At 36.6% G+C, this 25,848-nt stretch overlaps 1 protein-coding gene and 1 pseudogene across 17 annotated transcripts in view; both read left to right on the top strand.

Annotated features, from left to right (window-relative positions):
• DMD (dystrophin) overlaps nt 1–25,848 on the top strand; it is a 2,248,405-nt gene that overhangs the window by 1,073,057 nt on the left and 1,149,500 nt on the right. The gene's annotated exons all lie outside the window — the stretch shown is intronic.
• LOC127485101 (U4 spliceosomal RNA) lies at nt 2,837–2,948 on the top strand (annotated as a pseudogene).

Raw genomic sequence — 25,848 nt, 5'->3', positions numbered from 1 at the left:
ATTTTATCAAACTACCTGTAATTTTATCATGTAGAAATTTAAAGCTCTCTGAAAAAAATCGAATATTGAAACAAACCTTAAATCGCAACTGCATATACTGACTCGAGAGTCTCTTTGTGCTCAGCACACTCTTGTGTTTCTGCAATGCATCATGACTTTCCGTACCCAGCTGTCTGCTACTTAAAACTACCATAAGCTGACTATCATGGCTCATGGTATACCCTTGAAGAAGGCCATCTGGTTTATGTCTCTTAGCAAAATTTGTTTAAAAACAAGCAGCTGTATGACAAAGAGGGAGTCTCTGTCTAGCTGTGGTAAATAAATAGCTTTGCAATACACATAATAAAGCGTTTTTCTAATCTAAGCCAATGTCTCCAAAAGGGAAACATTCTTTTCTCACAACTAACAGAAAAATCCACAGGATTCAATGACAATGAAATGACTCCAGCAAATTTATGTCTCAGTTACTTAAGATAATGAAAAAAAAAAAAACAAAACAAAATGAAAACTGTTTCTGAGTAGATACAACCTTCTGGTAATAACTATTTTTATTCTGAGATTATTTCATTTAATTATTCATATTAATATTTATGGGTATCTTAAACTCATGTTCTGTAATCCATATCATTAATTATTATAGAAAATGTCACTGAGTACTCTCTCCTTCTACTGGGTTTTTGTGTATTCTATTATAAACACTCTCTATTGAAATAGGAGTACATGCTTGATTCTTTGAAAGTATGAATGGATTTTCCAGGCCAGTTAAATGTTTTTTTTCCTTAACTCTATCAATAGATTAAATTACTTATGCTTAAAGCTAGATTTTGGATATAAAATTGAACATTCTTGGAGCAGTAGTGTCTTGGTTTTGATTTTTCTGTAAGCATATCCTGAGACAAGGAATTCAGATAGTTGACTTGGGCAGTGGTCTCAAGAAGGGTAGTGGAGTTGTGAAAGAGGGAAGAGAAAGTGGTCTGCAAAGCGTACTTAATGAAGTTGGCTGCCACTGAAGGGGGAATCCATGGAAAGCTTCAAGAAAAACATGCAATATATGCCTCTCAACAAGGGCCAAGGGCTGTGGTGTGTGTACTCCAATGGCTATTATTACTTTTTTAAAGGGCTGCTCATGGTATCAAGGTATCAATTTCTTTCTGCAAGTACTTCCAGCTTGTCTTGCATATGGAATATCTGCTTTATATGTTCCAAAATTAACCTTCAGATTAAAACAAGGAGTAAATGGTTTTTGGACATAAGCCAGAGCACACTGGTCTGTCAAAGACCCAAGAGAACGGGTGAAGCTCCAAGGGGATCTGATACAGAGCGGCAGAGATACCTTATTCCCCTACCTAGGACCACTGCACTTTGCTATTGCATTGTTCACACTCCAGGCTGTTTGTGCTTTTGTTGTAACTCCTGACTTCTTGATCTTGCCTTATCCTATTTGTTTATTGTGATACTTTATGTGGTTCTGTCTTTTGTTCCTTATTGACTCAGTTGTTCAGTTGTTTACTGGGGTTTACCTTTGTTGTTTTCATGTACTCCACTGTTTGAAAGATGGAGTTTTACTTTACAGTTTTAAAGGGGCTTAGATATTGTTTGCTATTGAAGTTCACTACAATGAGTGATACAAGTAGAACTAGAAATTAAAGGTCATGGATACATCCTACTTAAGTCAAATTATTGAATAGAACATAAAACTTGAATTTATGTTTTTCTACCACCAATAAAGAAGCTATTTGAAAATGTCTTTAAAATATTAATTTTAAGAGTACTTATGTGCCTAGTTTATTCTGTATCTTTTGCAAATTTGCCACATTATTGCTTTTTAATTTCAAAGGAAAAATTAGGAGTGTGATTACCTTCCTATGACCATAAACTTCCTGAAGGCTTCAATAAATTGCTTTGATTAGCAGACTCCATGCATGGTATTGGTTAGACCTTTATTACTCGGTTCTAACATTTTCAAAGTTAAAGTAGTAGCAGATCAAAAAAAAAAAGATTCTAGGGAAATTTCTACAAGAGGCAAAAATGAATTAATTCTCATTGAAGATGAATGAAAACAAATTTTACTCATTAGTTAATGTTACCTCAGAATCAGAATTCTTTGCCACATGAAAATCTTTTGCTTTGTGAATGATGACATGAAGAGTCTTAACAATGATTAGTGATCTAGAGGACTTACCTAGGTGACAGAACAACAGATACCAAAGCTTTTGAAATATATGAAAAAGGAAATTTTATGGAGACATGAGCAAAGCTTGAATTATTTTAAGGTTGACGAACACAGAATCATGACATAAATTAAGCTCGGTGAAAATCCTTCCTTTACTCAGAAGAAATAGAACTGAAGATTGTGTGAAGGTTTTTATTTTGCTTTGCTCTTTTTCTTAAGAAAAATTAGTTGCTATTCTAATGCTTTAAGGGGCAGACATTGTAGCTTTGTGGGTTAAGCCACCACTTGGGATATCTTCATTCCACATTGGAGTGCATTGTTCAAGTCCCAGCTACTTCATTTCCAGTAGAGCTTCCTGCTAATATATGTCATGGGAGGCAGTAGATGATGGCTCAAGTAGTTGAGATCCTGCCACCCACATGGGCACCCTGGTGGAATTCCAGGCTCCTGGCTTTGGCATGTCCTAGCTTTCGCTGTTGTGGGCATTTGGGGAGTAAAGTAGCAGATGGAAAATTTCTCTCTCTCTCTCTCTCTCTCTCTGCACCTTATAAATAAATAAACATTTTTAAAATTCTGAGGCATTTGGAAAGCTAGAACTTTTCTAATGGTAATGTTTCAAGGGTCACAAAGGAAGTTGTAGATTGAGTTTAAAAGCACAGGATTAGCTTTGCGCAGTGGCAGTATAGTAGCCAATGAGGTTTATCTGAGGCGTGATTATTGCTAATTGAAAACTTTTCCCAGTACCCCGCCATGACAACTTGAAAAGCACAGGATTTACTTTAAGTCCCATTTGTTTTCAGAGTTCCGATTATAGCAAGAAATAGATCACAACGTGGGGGAACATTTAGGTTTTCATTGTTCTATGTACAGCTTCATAGTTACTTTGGTTTTGGTGACTAATACCAATCATGAAAGGGATAACCAATCATTATTATAATAAAGTTATAGTTGTAATTATTTCATCATACAACCATTGTCTGGACAGTGTCTTCTTGAAATTGTAATTGTAGGTAAGGAAAATGCACAGGAAACATAGCTACTATGAAGACTGACTTTATTAATCTTATCTATGGCTATAAAATCAGATATTTTATGTACGACTTTTTTTTTTCTGCATGAAGGAATTTTATGTATGAAGGATGCTTCTACCAATGATATTTGCTAAAAATTCTCATAGGGTATAAGTTAAGATTGAAAATATATTAAACATAAACTGTTTTCCATAAAGTAGCTTTAAACGATGTTCATGATGACATTTCATCCCATGATGTCTAAGTCTTTAGATCAGAAACTACAAATGGGGGTGGGCATTTGTTGGGCTGCCACTTGGGACACCAGCATACCATATTGGAGTGTGTGGCTTCAAGTCCTGGATCCTTTCTTGATTCCAGATTTCTACTAATGTGCAACCTGGGAGGCTGCAGGTGATGTCTCAAATACTTGAGTCCCTACCACTCTTTTGAGAAACCTACATTGAGTCCAGCTTTGGACATTTGAGAAGAGAGCTAGCAGATAGAAACTTCCTCTCAAATAAAATGAAATAGAATGACAAAAATAAAATAAGAAGCTCAGTGTAAAGAACTTAAAATACTTATTTCACATTAATAATGTTTATTAATAAGATAATATATAAGGGTAAAAAAGTGAAAGCAAATGGATTTAAGCTTGATAAATTAACTTAAAAAGTAAAACAAAGTGGTTATACTCCTTTTAACATACATAGATTGTCATTCTACATTTAAAAATCCTAAACACATTTGGTTTTCAATCTCTGTTCATGGTGCTGAAAGCAGTAGTCTCTTGGATCATATGAAGATGTTGGAAATGAGCTGCATTTACATTTCTTCCTTTGAATACCAAATATATGAAACATTTTTTTAAATCAGCACCTGAGGGATAGATGAGAGTTAGTAGAAGGAGAAAATAATTATTGTAGTTAAAGGACCTTGTTTTCAAGTGTGTATCATTAGATGGAAGATGTCTGTTCCAGTGTCTTGAATGAACTTCCAGTAGAGGACATTTTTCTCTTCTTTCTTTGGTCTTCCAGAGCTAAAACGTGTGTTACATGTCTCTAGGTAGTGAAAAATGATTGAAGATTTCATGGAAAATACTTCTCTCATCCAAAGGAAAGTAAAAAATGACTCCCTCAAAGAAGTCAGTGTCATTAATCCCATAATGTTAATGATGCCGTTTAATTCGTTTTCAAATTAAGAGACCAAAGTTTCCTAAGTTATTGAAGGAAATAGTAGTAAAATATAATTGTTATTGGCATGTCTTCATATTATTTGACACAGTGGATGAATCTAGTAGGACTGATAACAAAGTACTGCGCCTTAATGTACAAAAAGTTGAATGACAGTTGTTCTTCCAAGACATGACGGCATCCCCAATAGTTGATATTCTACAAAGATTCTGTTACCATATGCTGATGTTCACCGTATCCTTGTTGAGTTTTCTTTAAAGAATGTGTCCTATATATTCTCACCAAAAATCCAGAACAAGCTGAAGCTTCAGTATTCAACAGCAGTGGCCGGCGCCATGGCTCACTAGGCTAATCCTCCGCCTGCGTTGCTGGCACACTGGGTTCTAGTCCCGGTCGGGGCGCCGGATTCTGTCCCGGTTGCTCCTCTTCCAGTGCAGCTCTCTGCTGTGCCCGGGAAGGCAGTGGAGGATGGCCCAAGTCCTTGGGCCCTGCACCTGCATGGGAGACCAGGAGAAGCACCTGGCTCCTGCCTTCGGATCAGCACTGTGCACCGACCACAGTGAGCCAGACGTGGCGGCCATTGGAGGGTGAACCAACGGGAAAAGGAAGACCTTTCTTTCTGTCTCTCTCTCTCACTGTCCACTCTGCCTGTCAAAAAAAAAATTAAAAAATTTAAAAAATCAACAGCAGCAAAAAAAAACTGTGATTTTATACAATGAATCTCTACAAATATTGATATAAATTGTCATAATGTTGTTTGGATAATTATTTAAGATATATACTTCTATTTTCTTCATTCAAACAGCTTTAGCATATTATATTCAATTTTTGTCTTAGAATTCCCCAAGAAACATACTCTGAGAAAGAGATTTGATTACAGATGGTTTATTGGTGACTGCTCTTAAAAATAGCTCGCCGTGGCTCAGCAGGCTAATCCTCTGCTTTGCGGTGCCGGTACACCGGGTTCTAGTCCCTGTCGGGGCGCCGGATTCTGTCCAAGTTGCCCCTCTTGCAGGCCAGCTCTCTGCTGTGGCCAGGGAGTGCGGTGGAGGATGGCCCAAGTGCTTGGACCCTGCACCCGCATGGGAGACCAGGAGAAGCACTTGGTTCCTGGCTTTGGATCAGCGTGGTGCGCCGGCTGCAGTGGCCATTGGAGGGTAAACCAATGGCAAAGGAAGACCTTTCTCTCTGTCTCTCTCTCTGTCCATTCTCCTGTCAAAAATTAAAAAAAAAAAAAAAAAAAAAAAAAAAAAAAAAAAAAAAACCAAGAAAAATAGCTGAGGGGCCGGCGCCATGGCTCACTTGGTTAATCCTCCGCCTGTGGCGCCCCATCCCATATGGGCTCCGGGTTCTAGTCCTGGTTGCTCCTCTTCCAGTCCAGCTCTCTGCTGTGGCCCTGGAGGGCAGTGGAGGATGGCCCAAGCGCTTGGGCCCCTGCACCCACATGGGAGACCAGGAAGAAGCACCTGGCTCCTGGTTTCGGATCGGTGCAGTGCTGGCCATAGCGGCCATTTGGGGGGAGAACCAACAGAAGGAAGACCTTTCTCTCTCTCTCTCTCTCTCTCTCTCTCTCACTAACTCTGTCAAATTAATAATAATAATAAAAGAATAGCTGAGAGAGAATAAAGGTATAACAATTAGACAAATAGGGGATCTGTATGAAGATACAGTTAGTAGAGGGACATTTGCTGGTCCAGTGTGGTAGTGGAATGATCATTTATAGCATCCCTAGGTGAGACAAGGTAGAATGGGCCGTTATAAATCAAATCCACCAGTCATTAGATTTGAGCCTACCAACTATCCTCATCCTGGCCACGTGACCTTGGGCAAAGAAATCCTTGTCTGCTAAGGGCAGTTTCTAGGAAGGACTTAGCTGTGAGTTGTTATTAGATAATACTCCAAGCAACTGGGAGAATGAATGCTTCCTTTGTAATTGGTGAATCTGGCTTACATACCACAGTATCTACCACAGTGGTAATTTACTTTTGATGGAGGCTCTATATTGTTTTTAAGTAATATTTTTGTAGCTAGTAGTACATTGAGGCAATGTTATAGCCAAGCTAGCCACTTTCTATAAAAGATTTATTTTAAATATTTATTTTATGAATTTTAAAAGGTAAGAGAGAGAGAGAGAAAAGGATCTTCCATCTGCTGGTTTACTTTCCAAATGGTCCCAAAAGCCAAGGCTGGGTAAAGCCAAATCTAGGAGTCTGCAACTACTTCTGAGTCTCCTACGTGGGTGCAGGGGCCCAAGTACTTGGGCCATCCTCCACTGCTTTCCTAGGTGCATTAGCAAGGAGCCAGACGGGAAGTAGGGCAGCTGGGACTTGAACTGGTGCTCAAATGGGGTGCCGGCATTGCATGCAGGAACTTAAGCCACTGCACCACAATGCCAGCCCCTATTTAATAGATTTACTGAGGTATAGGTGATGTACAATAAGCTGTGCATGGTTAAAGAATAAAATTTGACAAGTTTTGATATATGTATACACAGTGAAACCATTGCCACAAGCAAGATAATGAGCATATCTATCATCTGCAGAAATCATCTCTTGGTAATAAAACCCCTTCCCCCTCCCCTCATCCCCGGGCAACCACTAATCTGCTATCTGACACTATAGATTAGTTTGCATTTTCTAGAATTCTGTTAAAGTAGAATCACAAGTATGCAGCTATTCACTCTGTCTTCTTTCACTAACAAGCTACCAACTTTCATTTTGTGGAGAATATGATTGCTGTGTAAGTACATACATTAAATAAAGCAATTAAACATCCCAATTTGATTCTGATGCTAGTTCTCAGCTTTATATTATATGGTGAAAGATGGTATTATGTTAGGACCCGTCCTTAGATTTCAAATAACTCTGGAGTTTAAGCAATTCTTGCTTTACTTGTAATCAGTTGTATGTGCATACTTTCATGATTACCTAAAAAAATATGATTTACTTTCTGGGTATAGGAAAATTTTCTTCAAAATATTATATTCAAATTTTATAATTTGTTATAATTTATAATTATTTAAAATAATTTCTCCTGAAACTGTATACAACTCCAGTGTTTTTCTGCTCTGTTCCCTGCATCACTTAAGAACCTCCCCCAAAAGATCACAAACTTAATCTCTTGAGCTCACTCATGTTCTCATGTTCCTGGGGCAGCCAGCCATTAAGAAAAGTGCATAATTCCTATGGGTAACATTTTTATAATTTATTGTTTTGGGATGTTAGTGCTGTTATTTATAATATAAACAATTTTAAAACCTCACAGTTCTTTAGAGTCCACTTAAATTTACCAAGTCAATAGCACCACCAATTTCATCCCCCAAAACCAGGCCTTAATTAGATTTCCCAATTCAATAAGCATACCACTATTATTCCTTTATGGCCCTCAGACAAAAGCATGTTTGTTCTCTGTTTATACTTTCCTGGATTTTTATTCCAGTTTCAGAATTGACCAGGTTCTGTATATTCTTCCTTTACAACTATTTTCATACCCTCGCTTTCTTTTCATTCTTTTTGACATGAATGTCAAGTTAATTGATTCCTTGTAACAGATCTTTATCCACCCAAATCCTTGTCTTTTTTTTTTTAACAAGTTAATATTTCTAAAGCAGTGTTTCCAGCTTCATATTCACTAGCACAGGAATCTTCTGTGGTTCTCTATTGATAGCTTCACTTTCAAACTGTTAGCCCCTGGAGACAAGAGAGCTGGAGGATATATTTTGCTGGGTTGTTTTCTTTGGCCTGCAGGGAGCTTTAAAAGCAATGAAACAGGGCAAGAATTGGACTGGTCAACACAATAAGTTTAGCACTTATTGCCTTATACCTTGTAAAGCTTTACAATTTTATGTGTCCCACATGTCCCCTGAAGGCATTTGATTTTATAACCCCTAGCCTAGAGGCTAACATTCAAAATTCATAGTCTGTTATTTGCGACCCTATCTTAGCTTCTCCAACTTGCATCTTCAAGCAACTCTACAGAAAACTGGATTTATGTTATCTAAAATCTCCTTGTTGTATCCTGTTTCAGACTGTCATTTCACATGTAAAAATACTCCCAAATGGCAGGTGTTTGGCCTAGTGGTTAAGCTGCTTTTTAGGACATTCCACATCAGAGGGCCTAGGTTCAATTCTTGACTCTGGCTCCTGACCAAGGCTTCCTGCTCATGTGCACCCTGCACCTACCTACCCTGGTAGGTAGCAGCAATGGCACAAGTAGTTGAGTTCCTGCTGCTGCCATGGGAGACCTGGATTGAGTTCCCTGCTCCTGAATTCACCAACTGGAGGCATTGTTGGCATATGGGGAGTGAACCAGTGGATGGCAGCACAAGTGGATGGGAGTGCATATTCTCTCTCTCTCTCTCTCTCTCTCTCTCTGCGTGTGTGTCTTGTTCTCTCTGCGTGTCTCTTAAATAAATAATTCAAAAAGGACAAGCCCCACAACTCTTAATCAGTCAATAAAATTCTCCCCACATATCTCCATGGAGGTTTTGATTATAAGAAACAGAAACAATCTTCATTTAGTTTAAATGAAATGGTATTTTCTATTAGAGAGCAATATATTAGATGGTTTACATAAATGAAGGAAAAGAAGGTCCTTGTGGTCCAGGAATGACAGTACTGAGAACTCAAGAGCTCAAAGAAAGTCATTGTTGTCAGTACTGCCATCAAAATTTCTTAACTTTGAGCCCACTGTCCTTGTTTCTCTTGATTGCAATGTAAATTAGTGCATTCCACAAAACCTAGAAATAGAACTACCATATGATCCATTAATCCCACTATGGCTATACATCCAAATGGAAGGAAATAAGTATGTCAAAGAGATACATGTACACTCATTTATATTGAAGCACTATTCACAATAGCCATGATATGGAATTAACCTAGATGACAATTGATAAATAAATGGATAAAGAAAATATGGTTACATATACAGTGTATAATATTCAGCTATAAGAATAATAAAATCCTGTCATTACAGTGACATGGGATTATCCAGGAGGATGTTATGTTAAGTGAAATAAGTCAAGGGTGGAAACAATTATAATATGTTCTCACATATGAACACTTGAAAAGTATATTTCGTGGAAGTAGAGGGTAGAAAATTGATTACTAGAGTCTGCAAAGGGTAGGAGGAAGGAAGTAATGGAGGCAGAATCATTAATGTGGGTGCAGGAGTACAGTTGAATAAGAAGAATTATAGTGTTCTATAGCTAGTAGGATACTAATGGGAAAAATTGATTGTATATCTCAAAATAGCTAGTCGAGTAGATTTTTTAATGTTCCCAAAACAAAGAAGTGATAAACATTTGAAGTGATGGGTATGTTAATTATCCTGATCTGATCATTGCACATTGTACACGTGCATTGATATTTCACATTCTACCATGGAAATGTACAATTTTATGTCTATATATATCTATACATAATTATGTTTTGAATTATCAACTCTAGCTCAAACCCCTTAATCTAATTGTCTTAAATTATGTCATTGTCCTACTCCTTTACAATGTTTGCAGTGGTATTAAAGTTCCCCTCAGATCTGATATTAGGGAAGAGTAATTCTACAAAAGGAAAAGTTCAGTACCATTAATCAAAATGTAGAGGGAGGTATTCAGAAGAATTCTAAGTGTCCCCACAAGTGATCTTTTAAATTTCTATATTTCTTGCTCATATAAAGTCTGATATAAAAGTGGCCATTTTCCAGTTACTCTGAGTCCTAGCCTGCCTCCATCTCAAGAGTCTATCAACATGGGAATTTCAGAATCACTGACAAAGGCATACTGAGAAATGGACACTGACTGTTAAGTGCCTCAAACCAAAAGTGATGTATAACTTTCCACATATTCCTATTTCCCAGGATTCAGCCACATTGGTCCTAATGCAACTTCAAGAAGTTATGGTAAACAGAATGAAATATTGGGATATTCAGTAAGCATGAATTTCCTCCACCATATAATAGAATAATAGATATTAAAGAAGAAAAATTATGTGTGTGTATATATATATAATTATATAAATGACCCCTCAGTGTCCTGTTCAGATGCTACCTTGTCCGTCAGGTTTTCCTTGATCAATTTATCAGGAGTGAATCTCTACTTCCTTTGAATACTTGGAGCATTACCTTCTACTTACTTACAGTATTTCCTATTGTAATACTTGTGGCCATTTCTCAACATATAAATTACATCATAAGCTTTTATGTGTCAATGATAAAGAATATTCTTAGCATCCAAAGCATAGTAGAGTTTTAATTTATAATAATATATGAGGCCAGAGTACTAGTATTTTCTTTAAAACTCTGTCACAAAGAACATGATGGATGTTCAATAGAAACCTGCTGATTAGTTGTTCAAGTTCATAGTATTACAATATTCCATGTTACTCTGTGTTTCATTTACACTGTATTCATCATGAATGTAAATTAACACAATAACAAAATCCTATTAAAGTGAGTATAAAGAAAATGAAATATAAGTATTATTTCATATATTTAAAGAAAATACATTTCACTTATGAATAATGCATATAGTCAGAAAACTTTTAATATTAAAATAAATTGCACAGTATGAAATATTTGCATTAGAATACATTATACATATGATTATTTAGATTTAAAATTAGCATGTAAACATACTGAATGTAAAATCTCCTCAAAATAAACACATTTGATACTGAGGTGAGATCTGATAAGATCAGTCATTAATGATATGTCTAGGTAAAATCTGAGTCAGTACAATTTTATTTTATTGTTTTAAGATTTATTTATTTATTTGACAAGCAGAGTTAGAAATATTTTCCATCCACTGATTCATGCCCCAAATGGCTGCAATGACCAGAGCTGGGCTAGGCCAAAGCCAGCAGCCAGGAGCTTCATCAAGGTCTCCGTCATGGTTGCAGGGGCTCAAGTACTTGGACCATCTTCCACTGCTTTTCTAGGCACATTGGAAGAGAGCTGGATGGGAAGCAGAACCAGCCAGGACACAAACTAGCACTCATATGGGATTCTAGAGTCTAGTGACTTAACCCATTATGCTATAATCCTGGTCACAACTTTAATCATATGATGTTTTAGAGTCCCAAGATTGAATGTTTCTGTTAAGTATCAGCCATTTAAACACTAAGAGAAGCTATATTAGCAAAACAAACAGGTTTATTATGTTATTCCAGGTGTATCCTAAATTATCTTTAATATCATTAATGTACATATGCTTTTAGTTTCCAGCTATTTCTGTCTGTAATCACTTAAAATAAATTATAATTTATATCTAATGTGATGCTCTTTGAGTATACAATTTGCAGTGCAGTTTAATAATTCCATTGAATTATTTTAGCTATTTGGTACCGGAGACCTGTTTCTGAATCATTTATTTTTCTGTTTATGTAAGTTGTACTCTTTTATGATCCTACCTATGTCTGGTCAAACCAGTGAAAAGGAATATTTACCCTGATGTTTAGCATTCCAAGAAAGTATGTTTTCAGTCTTACAAACACATGGCTCTGGTTTATTTTATAGTTAAGTATTTGGAGGCTAAATTATTTGGCAGTTACATAGTTCAGTCTTAGGTTCCTAGACTCAAGGTTCCTAGACTCAGACTTCTCTGTCTTCTCTAAGAAAACTAAGCATACAACCTTGCAATGATATGGAAAATTTTTATGTGACTTTTACATCTGATATCTAATGTTGCGATATAACTCTGATTCATGATAATGAAGCACGATTTAGCTGCTATAATTGAGTCTGTGTATTGTATTGGATTAACTTCATTTGAGGTTGTAACTTCTGTGACATTCATACAAAGTTATCCTCTTTTATTTTTCTTCATGTGAAAGATCTTTTAACTCTTGGATAACCTATGTGTCTATGAAAGCAAGGAATTTGTATCCCAATTTTCTATAAAAAGAATTAGCAAACTTACTCTATAAAGATCCAGAGAGTATTTAGCCTATGTAGGTCAAATGGTGATGGTTTCACAACACTGAATACATTCGGCGCCATTGAACTGTAAACTTCATGTGGCAAAAGCAGTAAATTTTGTATATTTTCCACAATAAAAAAGATAAGTCCATGGATTTCAATTGCTGACCCTAATCTGTATTTATATTAATGAGTAGTAATGAGCTCTGCTTAATAGTGCCATTTGTAGAGTTAAGATGATGATATTGCATAGAATGCAATAGCAACCATGGAAATTAATACTTATGATTTATTTTTCATTGTGGTAATACATACCCTTCATATTACAAATCACATTATCTTGCACTTACTTATTCAACTCCCCTTTTCTCCCTTTCCTTCCTCCTCCAGACTCTATACACACATCCACAGACACACATGTGGTGATCTCAAGAATGATAGAATGACTTGGCTCATTGTTCAACAGAAAGTAGATGCTCAGTAAAATGAAATTAGCGAGTTTACATATATGTGATCATTTTCCCTTCCAAAAACCACTTCTAATCTCTGCCATACCATTACACAGTCTTACAGCCCATACTTCTATGTAAATCTAGACTGAATAAAGACGCTTTCAAAAATCCTTTGCAGAAAAAATTTCAGTTTTAATTGCAGATGAGAAAGGAGTTGAGGATAAATGAGAGTGACAACCAGGAGAGAAAATTCTATGACAAAATAAATTTTAGATTGGTATAAAGATGAATAATTTTTCCAAGTACAATTAATAAAAGAGTAGATCTAGGAACTAAAGATGATAAAAGAAAAGGCTGACAATATAAAGTGATTCTCACCGAGTTTATCTTTCCCAAAGACTCTAAGACTCTATTTGGCTCAGTATATTCTGCACTTGACCTAGTACTTCTGCCTAACTTATATATCTTTCTCTTCTCCAGAAATTTGAATTTTAGTGATGCGTCACTAAATTTGAAATTTAGTGACTTAAGCCTTCTACTAAGAGATAAATCACTTTCGTCAACTAAGTGACCATTTAGTAAACAACTTCTTTTTATTGGGCTTGGTGGAGCACAGAAAAGAATCATAGGCTACCTAAACCCTTAGCCTCCACAATGTTTTATTTAAATGAAGTTCATTGCTAGTGACTGATTATTTTCATTTCTTTACCAATTTTGGGGAGTCACTCAAAAATCTCTTTAATGTGTCCATGAGGTCTTTAAAGACCTCTACAATATATTTTCTTTCTATATCCTAAAAACCCACCATGGCATCTGGAAGAAGGTAAACACATTTTTTCCTCATTTCCCTAAATCTACAGCAGTATTTAATCAACAAATAACTTTTACAAAGAATTAACTGCTTATTGTATATATGATGAACACCGTAACACCCATCAATGAGTTAAGGTGTCATCATTTTCTTCCTTTTTATTCATCTCATGTGTTTAGCCAGCAAATAAAAATAACTTCTGATTCTGTCCGAAGAACTGTATAGAAAATAACAAAACACACACTGTGTCTGCCTTTGGAGGGATTTTAATTTATGGGAGAGGCATAATTCAAGGCAATAATCACACACATATTTTATATTTATATTCTAAGTGAAAATGAGAAGGATCTTTATGATAGTTTAACACAAAGACACGCTAGTCTCAGAGCTGAGAAGAATTCTCTGTGAGGAGAGATGGAAGTAGAGACTTGGGACTGAGTAAAAAGGATTAGAGATTCACATGAACAATGTCTTGAGATGTTTGGAGAGACCCTGGAATGTTTGAGGATCTAAAAGAAAACGCCTGTGTCTGGTGTATGATGAGAGAGGTGGAGTGTGAAAAAATTAGGCTTTGCATATCCTTGTAGGTCACAAGAGGGATTGTAGATTTTGTGTAAGTACAGTGAAAAACCAGTAAAGGTTTTAAGCAAGACCATGATATAATAATTCTGTTTATTGAAGATAATGGATTGGTGGGAAACTCCCTGAAAACAAAGAGAGCACTTAGGACTCCAAAGAATAGATTTATTGAGACACATGGTTTATGAGGACAACTCAAAAAGAGATAAACATATGTTTCAGAAATATGTGTTGGTGAAAGTGGTGTTCTTAGCAATATGTGCCAAGTTTGAAAGTGGAGTTGACAAAGAAGGAAGTGTCTAAGATGATTCCTCTATATAGTAGATGACACTGAAATGGTGATCAGAAAATGAGGAGCAAATTTGGAAGTGGGGATATTTCACATTTAAAAATAATAAATTTAAGACATTTATGGGGTATCCACATAGAAAATGAGAGACATATCTGTAACCACAATGTAAATGTGACATATAAATTACATGTAAAGATATGTAAATGGAAACAATAACTTAAGCAGAATGTGTAGACAGAAGAGAATATTGACCATACACAGACTTGACATGTTTCAACATTTAATAAAGAGTAAGGAGTAAGCCTGCAAGAGAATCCAGAAAGCATTCATATTGGAAGAAAACCAGAAGATAAAGTTCCATATAGGACCCCATGGGCAAAATGGTGTCCTGTGTAAGCTTAATACAGTAGTGATCTTCTCCTTAAGATTTGTTTATGTATTTGAGTTACAGAGAGAGAGGGAGAGATGCAGCAAGAGAACTTCCATAAGCTGCTTCACTCCCTAGATGACTGCCTTGGCTGGGGCTGGACCAGGCTGAATCCAGGAGTCAGGAGCTTCTTCTGGGTCTCCCACATGAGTGCAGGGGTCCCAACACTTGGGCCATCTTTCGCTGCTTTCCCAGGCACATTAACAGGAAGCTGAATGAGAATCGAAGCAGTGAAGTCTCAAACTGTGTCTCATGTGGGACACTAGCATTGCCTTTCTCCTCTACATGACAACACCGGCCCCAGTGGTGATCTTGTTCATCAGTATTGAGACCCCATTGAAAGTGGGTGACCGTGTGTTCATGATGAGTACAATGCTTTCTAATGTTAAAATCATGTTCAAAGTAAAAATACAGAGGAGGTAAAACCATGTAGTAGGAGGAAATAAGAGGGAAAAAGTTTAACAATTTCTTTTTGACTTATATGGATAGAAATATAATAAGCAAAGGGAAAATAAAACTTGTTAAACTAAGAAAATAAAGCCTAATAAGAAAGAGAAAAAATATGAAGGGAAGTAAGAAGAAATTTGCAATATTAGCTCAAATGAGAGTGTGGCAAAGCCACATTTACTATTTTTATTATGTGTTCCTAAGATAGACATAAAATAAGTATTATCATTTTGAAGAGGAATAATAGATTATAAGCAGAAGAGAAAATGTAATTTTTAAAATGATATATATTTAAATGTTGAAAACATCACTTCCAATACTCCCACTGTGATATTTGTAATAAAACACTCTGAACTGAGTAATAGACATGTGAAGCTTCTGTAAATCCTCCAGATAAGTGTTCTATCAAACTGTAAAGTACTGTAATTATTATTGCTGTTATCAGAAAAATAAACACATATTTTCTAAGAACAAGATGAAGAACATAATGTATCTTTCTAGGAAAATGCTTGTGTACTGAAAAGCACATTGGATGCAAATAAGTGAGGCACTATATAGAGTAATTTTAATCAGAAAACTAAAGAAGCTTTATATTGCTGTAGGATCGCAAACTTTTCTGTAAGGAGAGTACTCATGGCTAAGTGATAGTAGCCACGTCAACATTTCTGAGTACGCAATATCCCATTCTGAAATATTTAGGTCTTTTTAAGTGTTTGATCCAAGGACAGAGGTAAGGCAAAAGATCAAAAGCAAATTGTGCAATAGTATTCCTCATTTTGTAAGCAATAATGACAAAAGAAAGACAAATTTTAGCTTTTCCAGGAATCCGTGCCTCTGGAATAGTGCTAGGAGTTTTGCTTTGGAATTAGATTGACCTGAGTTTGAATCAAGGTTCTATTGATCCCTGACTATGAATTCGTAGTGAGTTTTATCTCAGCCTCAGTTCTCTCATTACTGAAGTGTGAATAATACAGCTCTGAGATACTTGGCAGTGAATCCTGGTCTCTTTCTCAAGCATATTTCCATTCTTGTTATGCCAAGCATCTTTGAGATTAAGAGCAGTAGTTTATATTCACCAAAGAAATAGAGATGCATAGATACAAAGGAAATTTCTAGTAACATATTTGGTCATCTTTTGGTATTATTTGTATTCTTTAAAAAGTAAGACTAGATTTTTATTTTAGTCATTCTAAAACTAGGTTTATAAAGCTCTATCTTATTAAATTTAGGGTCATTGTTAGCTACAGAAATAAAATTAATGAAAGCAAAACATGTTTTATTCTTGTGTTCAATTTTAAAATCAATGCATGGTGAAAATAGGTTTTATAATTTTTTACTTACACACTAGGATATTTTGAATTTTTGTGATACTCGGGCATTAAAATAAATGGAAATTTCTCTAAATTGAAATAAAAACTATTTCCAAGGCCGGTGCCGTGGCTTGTTTGGCTAATCCTCCACCTGCGGTGCCGGCACCCCAGGTTCTAGTCCGGGTTGGGGTGCCAGATTCTGTCCTGGTTGCTCCTCTTCCAGTCCAGCTCTCTGCTGTGACCCGGGAGTGCAGTGGAGGATGGGCCAGGTCCTTGGGCCCTGTACCCCATGGGAGACCAGGAGAAGCACCTGGCTCCTGGCTTCGGATCAGCGCAGCGCACTGGCCACAGCAGCCATTGGAGGGTGAACTAACGGTAAAGGAAGACCTTTCTCTCTGTCTCTCTCTCTCACTGTCCACTCGGCCTGTCAAAAAAATAAAATAAAATCTATTTCCAAATAAGAATCGGCCCTTTACATGTATACAGTACGTAATGATCGAATCAGAGTAGTTATTGCTTCCATTACTTTAAACATTTATCATTTTTTCTGTTGCAAATGTTCAAAACCCTCTTCTAGCGATCTTGAAATATGGCAGTAATTGTTGTTAGCTGTCGTCCCCCTACTGTGATATAGAATACTAGATGTTATTTTGCCTTTCTAAGTATATTGTGGTAGCCATTTTCCATCATCCCACCATCAACTGTGCAATCTACCTGTCCTAGACTCGGGTGACCTCTTTCATATGCTCTACTTCAGTGAAGTCATTATTTTTAGCTTTCACATATGAGTGAGAGCAGACAGTATTTGTCTTTCTATGCACCCATCTTAGTTCTTTTCAGCTAATGTTCTCTAGGCTCATCAATGTTACTGTAAACTATAAGATTTCATTTGTTTTAATGAATGAATGATATTCCATTGGGTCTATATACCACATTTTCTGTATCAAGTCATTCATCAACTGATACCTAGGTTAATTCCATATTTAGGCTGTCACCAATAGTGTTGCAATAACAATGGGAGTGCAGCTATCTCTTTGTCATACTGATTTCCTCTATAAGAGTTCTCATTTTTCTGCATCCTCAATAGCATTTATTGTTTTTCTGACAGTCACTATTCTGACTTTGTTGAGGTGATGTCTCATTACTGCTTTAATTTGCACTTCCATAGTGATTAATAATTCTGAGCATTTTCATTATTATGCTTGTTGATCACTTTTCTAACTTCCTTTGAAATGTTTTTACTATTTATCTAGCTTAGCATACTATAAGGACATTTTCCTAACCTACTACCAGGAGATAGATAGATAGATAGATAGATAGATGAATTTTACCATTATGGAGATTCATATCTTTTTAATTTTTTAAAATATTTTATTTATTTATTTATTTGAAAGAAAGAGAGAGAGGGAGAGGGAGAAAGAGAGAGATCTTCCATCCAGTGATTCACTCCCCAAATGGCCACAACAGCCAGGGCCAGGCCGGGCTGCAGACAGGAGCCAGGAACTCCATCTGGATATCTCAAGTGGGTGGCAGGGGTCCATGTGCTTGGGCCACCTTTTGCTGCCTTCCCAGGCACATTAGCAGAGAACTGGATCAGAAAAGTGGTAGCTGAGGCTTGAATCAGCAATCCAATATGGGATGTCAGCATTGTTACCAGTGGTTTAACCAGCTCTGCCACAATACCAGCCCTGAAAATTAATATCTTACTATATCATAATGGTTAACATGTTATTATACTTGAAAACAGTACCTTTTACTATTTGCATGTTCAAAATCCCTTCTGAGACTGGCGTGGCGTTACAGGTTAAACCATTACCTGCAGTGCCAGCATCACATATGAGCCCCAATTTGCATTCTGGCTGCTCTACTTCAGGCCACGCTCCCTGCTAATGTGTCTGGGAAAGCAGCAAAAGATGGCCCAGTCCTTGGGTTCCTGCACTCATGTGGGAGACCCAGATGAAGCTCCCGGCCCTTGGCTTCTGGCTTCAGCCTGGCCCATCCCTAGCTGTTGAGAACATGCAAGGAGTAAACCAGTGGCTGGCAGACATTTCTCTCTATCTCTGTGACTCTGCCCTTCAAATAAATAAATCTTTAAAAAATTTCTGACAACTCCAGGATAGCAAAGTTATAACTCTCCATTCGTAATAAAATCATACTAGTTTATTCTTGATAATTCATTTGGCGTGCTGGATTGCATTGACTAATTTAATGAATAATTAATTATGGTGTTGTTCAAATTTTAAAGGGAATTCAAGAAGGTAGAATTATTAATATTGTAAATGAATTCTTTACTTACTTTCTACCTTTTTTCATTGGAATGGACCCGTAATTAATTGATATCTTGTTAGAAGCACACTATAAAGTGGGTATCTGAGTGCTCGTTTGTCTAACTATGTAGCAAGTGATATTTTAATTATAATTTTAATAGCTAATTGTGGTGAAATAAATGTTTAATCTCTTAGTCCAGAAATTAAAAGATGTATAAACAATTCAATGAAAGAATATAATAATGTAGTTTATAAGATTATATGATTTAAATCACTGTTCGATTTCAAAAGATTGATTTAACAAAGGCTGAATACATAATTTTAGCCAGTGTTAACAGTTTTTAAAAAGTTCTTAACATGCAGCATGTATATTTGTTTAAAGTTACTTATTTATTTTTTTAACTTTTATTTAGTAAATATAGATTTCCAAAGTACAGTTTATGGATTACAATGGCTTCCCCCCCATAACTTCCCTCCTACCTCCAACCCTCCTATCTCCCGACCCTCTCCCACTCCATTCGCATCAAGATTCATTTTCAATTAGCTTTATATACAGAAGATCAATTTAGTATAAATTAAGTAAAGATTTCAACAGTTTGCACCCACACCGAAACACAAAGTGTTTGAGTACTTGTTATAGCATTAATCCACATTGTACAACACATTAAGGACAGAGATACCACATAAGGAGTAAGTTCACAGTGACTCCTGTTGTTGACTTAACAAATTGACACTCTTGTTTATGGCATCAGTAATCCCCTTAGGCTCTTGTCATGAGCTGCCAAGGCTATGGAAATCGCTTGAGTTCGCCAACCCCAATCTTATTAGACAAGGTCATAGTCAAAGTGGAAATTCTCTCCTCCCTTCAAAGAAAGGTACCTCCTTCTTTGATGACCCGTTCTTTCCATTGGGATCTCACTTGCAGAGATCTTTCACATAGGTGTGTTGTTTTGTTTTTTTTGTTTGTTTGTTTGTTTTGTTTTTTTGTTTTGTTTTGTTTTGTTTTGTTTTGTTTTGCTAGAGTGTCTTGGCTTTCCATGCCTGAAATACTCTCATGGGCTCTTCAGCCAGATCCGAATGCCTTAAGGGCTGATTCTGAGGCCAGAGTGCTGTTTAGGGCATCTGCCATTCTGAGTCTGCTGTGTATCCCACGTCCCATGTTGGATTGTTCTCTCCTTCTTAATTCTATCAGATAGTATTAGCAGACACTAGTCTTATTTATGTGATCTCTTTGACTCTTAGACCTGTCATTATGATCAATTGTGAACTGAAATTGATCACTTTGACTAGTGAGATGGCATTGGTACATGCCACCTTGATGGGATTGAATTGGAGTCCCCTGGCACGTTTCTAACTCTATCAATTGGGGCAAGTCAGATTGAGCATTTCCAAATTGTACATCTCCTCCCTCTCTTATTGCCATTCTTATATTTAACAGGGATCACTTTTCAGTTAAATTTAAACACATAAGAATAATTGTGTGTTAATTAAAGAGTTCAACCAATGGTATTAAGTAGAACAAAATGTTCAAGTTTATGATAGGTACATGGGTGTTCATCACATTGTTCCCTTTATTTATTTATATATATTTGAAAACATTCATGATATAATGTAAAATTTTTAAATGAAGCAGAACTATAGGATATAACAATCTTTTCCTTCTCAATGTTTAGTTTAACAATTGAGTTGAAGTTATCTAGGGTGGAAGTTTGACTTCACAGTTAAGACACCAGTTAGGATATCACATCCCATAGTGAGTTCCTTGGTTTAAGTCTCTGCTACTGACTACAGCTTCCAGCTAACAAAGACTCTTGTGTAACTGGTGGTGATCTCTCAAGTGACTGAATCTCTGCCACCCACATGAGAGACCCAGATTGAATTCTGGCTCCTGGCTTTGGCCTGGCCAGCAGATGATACCTCTCTCTCTCTGTCTCTGTCTCTGTCTCTCCCTCTTTTTTTCTCTCTGTGCGTATATGTATGTGTATCTCTGTCTCTCAAATAAAAATAAGTAAATAGTTTTAGAATTTACAAAAAAACTTGTGAAAAGTAAAATATATTACCTGAGATACTCTAAAAATTAAAATACTCTGATTTAGTTATAGGGCTCGCTTTGGCAGATCATATACTAAAATTGGAACGATACAGAGAAGATTAGCATAGTTATAGGGGATATATTCTTGTCATATCTGCAGAGATAGAGAAATTATGTTCAAAATTGTTGCCCCCTTTTTTTTAAAGTGCCTGGAAAAAATGTTATAGGCTCTGAATCCACAATTCCAACACCTGCCATTAGGTGGTGCTAGTTGTGAGCCATTATTTCAGATTTGACTTGTGAGAGAATTTTATTCCTTTGGTCATATTTTTATACAAACATAGGACTGTTTATTAAAAAAAAAAAAAAAACTTTGTAAACTAATGCCTCCAAATACTAACCAAAGTGTAAAAATTAAGACATATATACTTAGAAGAGCCTTTTCTTTTCGATACACTGTGGTACACAGTGATGCTTAACTTGATTCTGTGCTGTGACTGTGATGGAGACACTAGTTGAATTTTCAAGAGTTTTCAGAACAATTTTTTGAACACAAAAATTAATAAAAATTTAATTGTATTAACTTAGACTAACTAAATTGTAATTAAAGTTTGTGGATTCTCAAAACTACATAAATATTTTAACTTTATCTCACTATTATTTTACTCTTGATATCTGTTTAGTGAGATGGCTATATAATGATATACTGTCAACTCCACATTTAATGATGTTAATATCTTGAAATTAAACATAATAGAAGTATTTTTAAGAGACTTTATTTTATTTGAAAGGCAGAGTTACAAAGGGAGAGAGGGAGGAAAGGAGGGAGAGAGAGAGAAAGAGAGAGAGGTCTTCACTCCACAAATGACTACAACTCCCAGGGCTAAGGTGGACTGAAGTCAGGAGCCAGGAGCTTCTTCCAGGTTTCCCACGTGGTGACCAGGCAATATTTTGCTGCTTTCCCAGGCATATTAGCAGGGAGTTGAATTGGAAATGGAACAGTCAGGGCTTGAACTGGTGCCAGCTTAACAGGTGTCAGCTTAGCCTGTTATGCCAAAACACTAGCACGTATGGCAGTATTTTTTAAACTTTTATTTATCTGAAAGACAGATGACAGATGAAGACAAAGACAGAGAAGATCTCCCATCTGCTTATTCACTCCTCAAATGCCTGCAACAGCTGGTGCTACACCAGGCCAAATACTCAATCTGCATCTCTCTTGTGATTGGCAGGTACCCAACTACTTGAGCCATCACCTGCTGCCTTCCAGGGTACACATTATCAGGAAGCTAGAATTGAGAGTGGTACCAAAACTTGAAGCCAGATGCTGGAATATGGGATGCAGGTGTCCCAAGCAGCATCTTTTCCATGGCACCAAACACCTACCCCTACCTGCAATATTCAAACAAGTGCCCTCTTCCTTAAAGAGCTTTTGGATAGGCATTTATAAGCACACCACTATCTTACCATTATAGAATTTTCCCTTATACACAAAAGCTTAATTAATCAATAATTATTACAGCATATGTCCCTTAGGTTCAAATACTTGCCTTATTTACCAGTTGATAGTAGTATTACATGAAACCAGATTCTGGGTTAGTTATCTCTAATTGGCATTTGCCCAATTATAATCTACCTAAGCACTTTTAGAATTGCTTTCATAATTATACTATGAAAAGAACAATTTTTTTAATTCTTTAATTTCACCCAGCTCCTAAACCATATAATTACATCTCATGTCTGTTTTCTTGTTTAACTGAGGTCTTACTTAGCTAGCCATTGTAATAAGCATATCTTTTACTGTCATTTATTAAATGCAAAATTATTATTAAAGACTTCACTTAGATTAATTCAAACTCCACAATTTAAAATCCATATTATTGTCTAGCAGTAGTTACAAAACTGCTTGTTACCAGCTGGAAGGTAGTTTTAGAGACCAAATCATTTCTTTCACATTACCATAAACAAATTTTGAAAAGAAATAAAATTTTATATAATGCTGTTATAGCCATCTCAAAATTAGAATATTGATCTGTGTTCATTTCATGATTTTAAAATGAAGGAAATGGAGCCCAAAACTGAAATGGTAAGGGTTGTCTCCAAGATTCTGTTGATGATGGGTAGCAAAGCCAAGATGATCACCAAGCTCTTATGATCTTTTTCCTAATGTCATCTGTGATATAGCACTTTATTTTCTAGCATACTTATGTTTTTGCCTCTTTGCTAGCAAAATGGAGCCAAAACCCAACATAGTTATAAAAATTGTGCTGTCCTAAATCTATTCTCATTTCACGAACCCAGACAAATGATTGTGTATATGACAATGCATTCTAACTAAATGTTAGTAATTATTGATCACAAGACAATCCAACTACCAAGAAATTAAATAAATAAGAATTTGGCACACTGAGAAGCAGATTTAACCAAAATATTTCCTGAGATTTTAAAGGGAGTATAAATGTATGATTTACCTTATTTAAAATAAAACCAAAAATATTACCAAAAAAAGTGTGTAACAAGCTCTTTCTATGAAATTGCTTTATTAGAATAATGATACTGTTTCCCTTCTGGTGTTTCCATTTTGGAAAAAAGAATAGACATGCAGGAATTTGCTGTACATTGAAGTTAAGTTTTCAAAGCTCATAAGAGGATAATGTCAGAGCTGATGTTTTGAGTAATAAAGCTTGTGCAGGATTATTCTACTGGTTTCATGTCCATCATGAGTGTTACTAATGACAAATCATTGAGGTTTGAGGAAGTAATTCATGCATCTGGCCCTTCCCTATCTTTTGAAACAGATTTAAGAGAGCTTAGAGTGCTTCTGTTAGTTGATCAGTTAGTTGTATTTTGACTTGGTTTATTGGGTCTGCAAAATTGTGGAGACCCGTGAGTTCTGGGTATTGTCATGCAGGCTTCACAGTAGATGCTGTTCCCTGAAGAACTGGATTTGAGGTGGAATTGGAGTGACATGTAGCCTGTTCTTGTGCAGTCACCAACGTTGTTTGGTTATGATTCAGGTCTCTGTGCCAAGAAAAGTCCCTGTTCTTTTGTCGGAAAGTCACACTAATAATCTTATTTTGATTCTCTCTGGAAGGGGCATGATGAGATACCTGGTGTAGTGGATGGTAAAGAACAGGCGAGGTGAGACACATGTGTCTTAGAGCAGAGCTTCCACTTAAGGCCGGGGGAAATTACATGCTGTGCTGGTGTCCGTTGTGAGAAGCACTGCAAACCATAATTAGAGATTTCTGCGCTAAATGACATTCTCATCTGCTCCCAGAATATAGTAGTGAAAACATAAATTCTACAAAAGGATGTGTTTCTATGCATGCATATATACTCTCACAGGAACAGAAATGTAACTCATAGAATGGGGCAAAAGTTGCTGCCAGGCTTGGCTTTGAACCACAAAGAAATGGTGACTGCCGGGAATTTGGGTGCTACGGGATAATTGAGACTAAAATTGCTTCAAGCAAGGAGTGGAACTGGAGACAAACTCAGTGTTCAAAACCAGAGGCTGGGCTGTGGCTGCTCCATTCATGAAAAAGTGCTAGGGAAAAAAAGTCCTGCTTCAGGCTATAGCCTGGGGCTATAGCTTACATAAAGCCAAGGTCCTTCAGAGGCCTAAGAACAGTGACACAGCCTTGCAACTAGGAATTGAGTTAAGGGGATTCTCCTGCTTGATTAATAGATTGGACTTTCCCCAATAACTTAAACTTCAAAGGGCTGGACAGAGTCCTTAGGGGCAATGCAGACACCATTATGAAAGACTAGATGGGGAAATATGAGGTTGGCAAGCAGGAAACAAACTTCATCCTAGACCTCTAGTTAAAAATGACAACTGGAAATGTATTTATCTCCTTTATATCCCAAACTGTTCTAAGATTACATTAAAGGGATAAAAAAGACACAGTGACAAAATGACAAAGACAATGAGAGAAGAGGTATCTACAAAAGCACGTCAAGTCTATAAAGAAGGAAATTAGGACAAAGAAGCAAATTTATTCTCTAGGCTCCAGAAAGACTCCTGAATTTCAGAAAGTCATATAGTCCCAAGTGTGGGCTTTGAAGCCTTTGAAAGGCAAAATTGCATGTCAAGTATGCATTGCAGAGTAGTTAGGCCCTACTCTTCCCCACTGTAGCAGACTTGAAAGAATAAATTTGTTTTTGATGATACTGAAAGCAAACCATTCTTGACATATGGACAACAGGATTAGAAGTGAGCCACTATATTGAAAATAGGCGTTTAAGTTAAGGTCAGTTTATTTCATAGTGAGACCAACAGTTTCTTTTTACCTTTTTGGCTCTTAGCTTTCTATCCTCTGCATGGGAGATTATAATTTTTTTGTCTAGTTTAACTGGCAGAAGAGAAAAAAAAACTATTAATCCATTCAGACTGCTTTTTATAAAGACATTTATATGTTTGTGTGGTTGAAAGGCAGAGTGACGGGGAGTGGGGAGAGAGAGTCAGAGACAAACACAGAAACAGACACAGAGGATGAATGAATCTTCCATCCACTGGTTCACTACCCAAATGGCTGCAATCAATGGTCTGGGCTGGGCCAGTACAGAGCCAAGAGCCTGGAACTTCATCCTGGCCTCCAGCATGGGTGACAGGAGCCCAAGAACTTGGGCCATCTGCACGGCCTCCCTATGTACGTTAGCAGGAAGCTGGAAGGAAGCAGAGTACCCAGGACTCAGACACTTTGATATGAGATGCCTGTATTACACGAAGTGGCACAGCTTGCTGTGTTGTAATGCCAGTCCATTCACTCAGGCTTCTCTAGCAAAATACCATAGACTGGATTCTTTATCAAAACAGGAAATTTACTTCTCACAGACTAGAGGCTGGGAAGTCAAGATCAAGATTATGGCCCTGGTAGATTTGGTGCCTGATAAGAGCCTGCTTTCTGGTTCGTTTATATAAGCATCTTCTTGTAA

Source organism: Oryctolagus cuniculus, chromosome X (assembly GCF_964237555.1).
Source record: "Oryctolagus cuniculus chromosome X, mOryCun1.1, whole genome shotgun sequence".
NCBI lineage: Eukaryota > Metazoa > Chordata > Mammalia > Lagomorpha > Leporidae > Oryctolagus > Oryctolagus cuniculus.
This window is presented reverse-complemented; position numbering and strand designations above follow the sequence as displayed.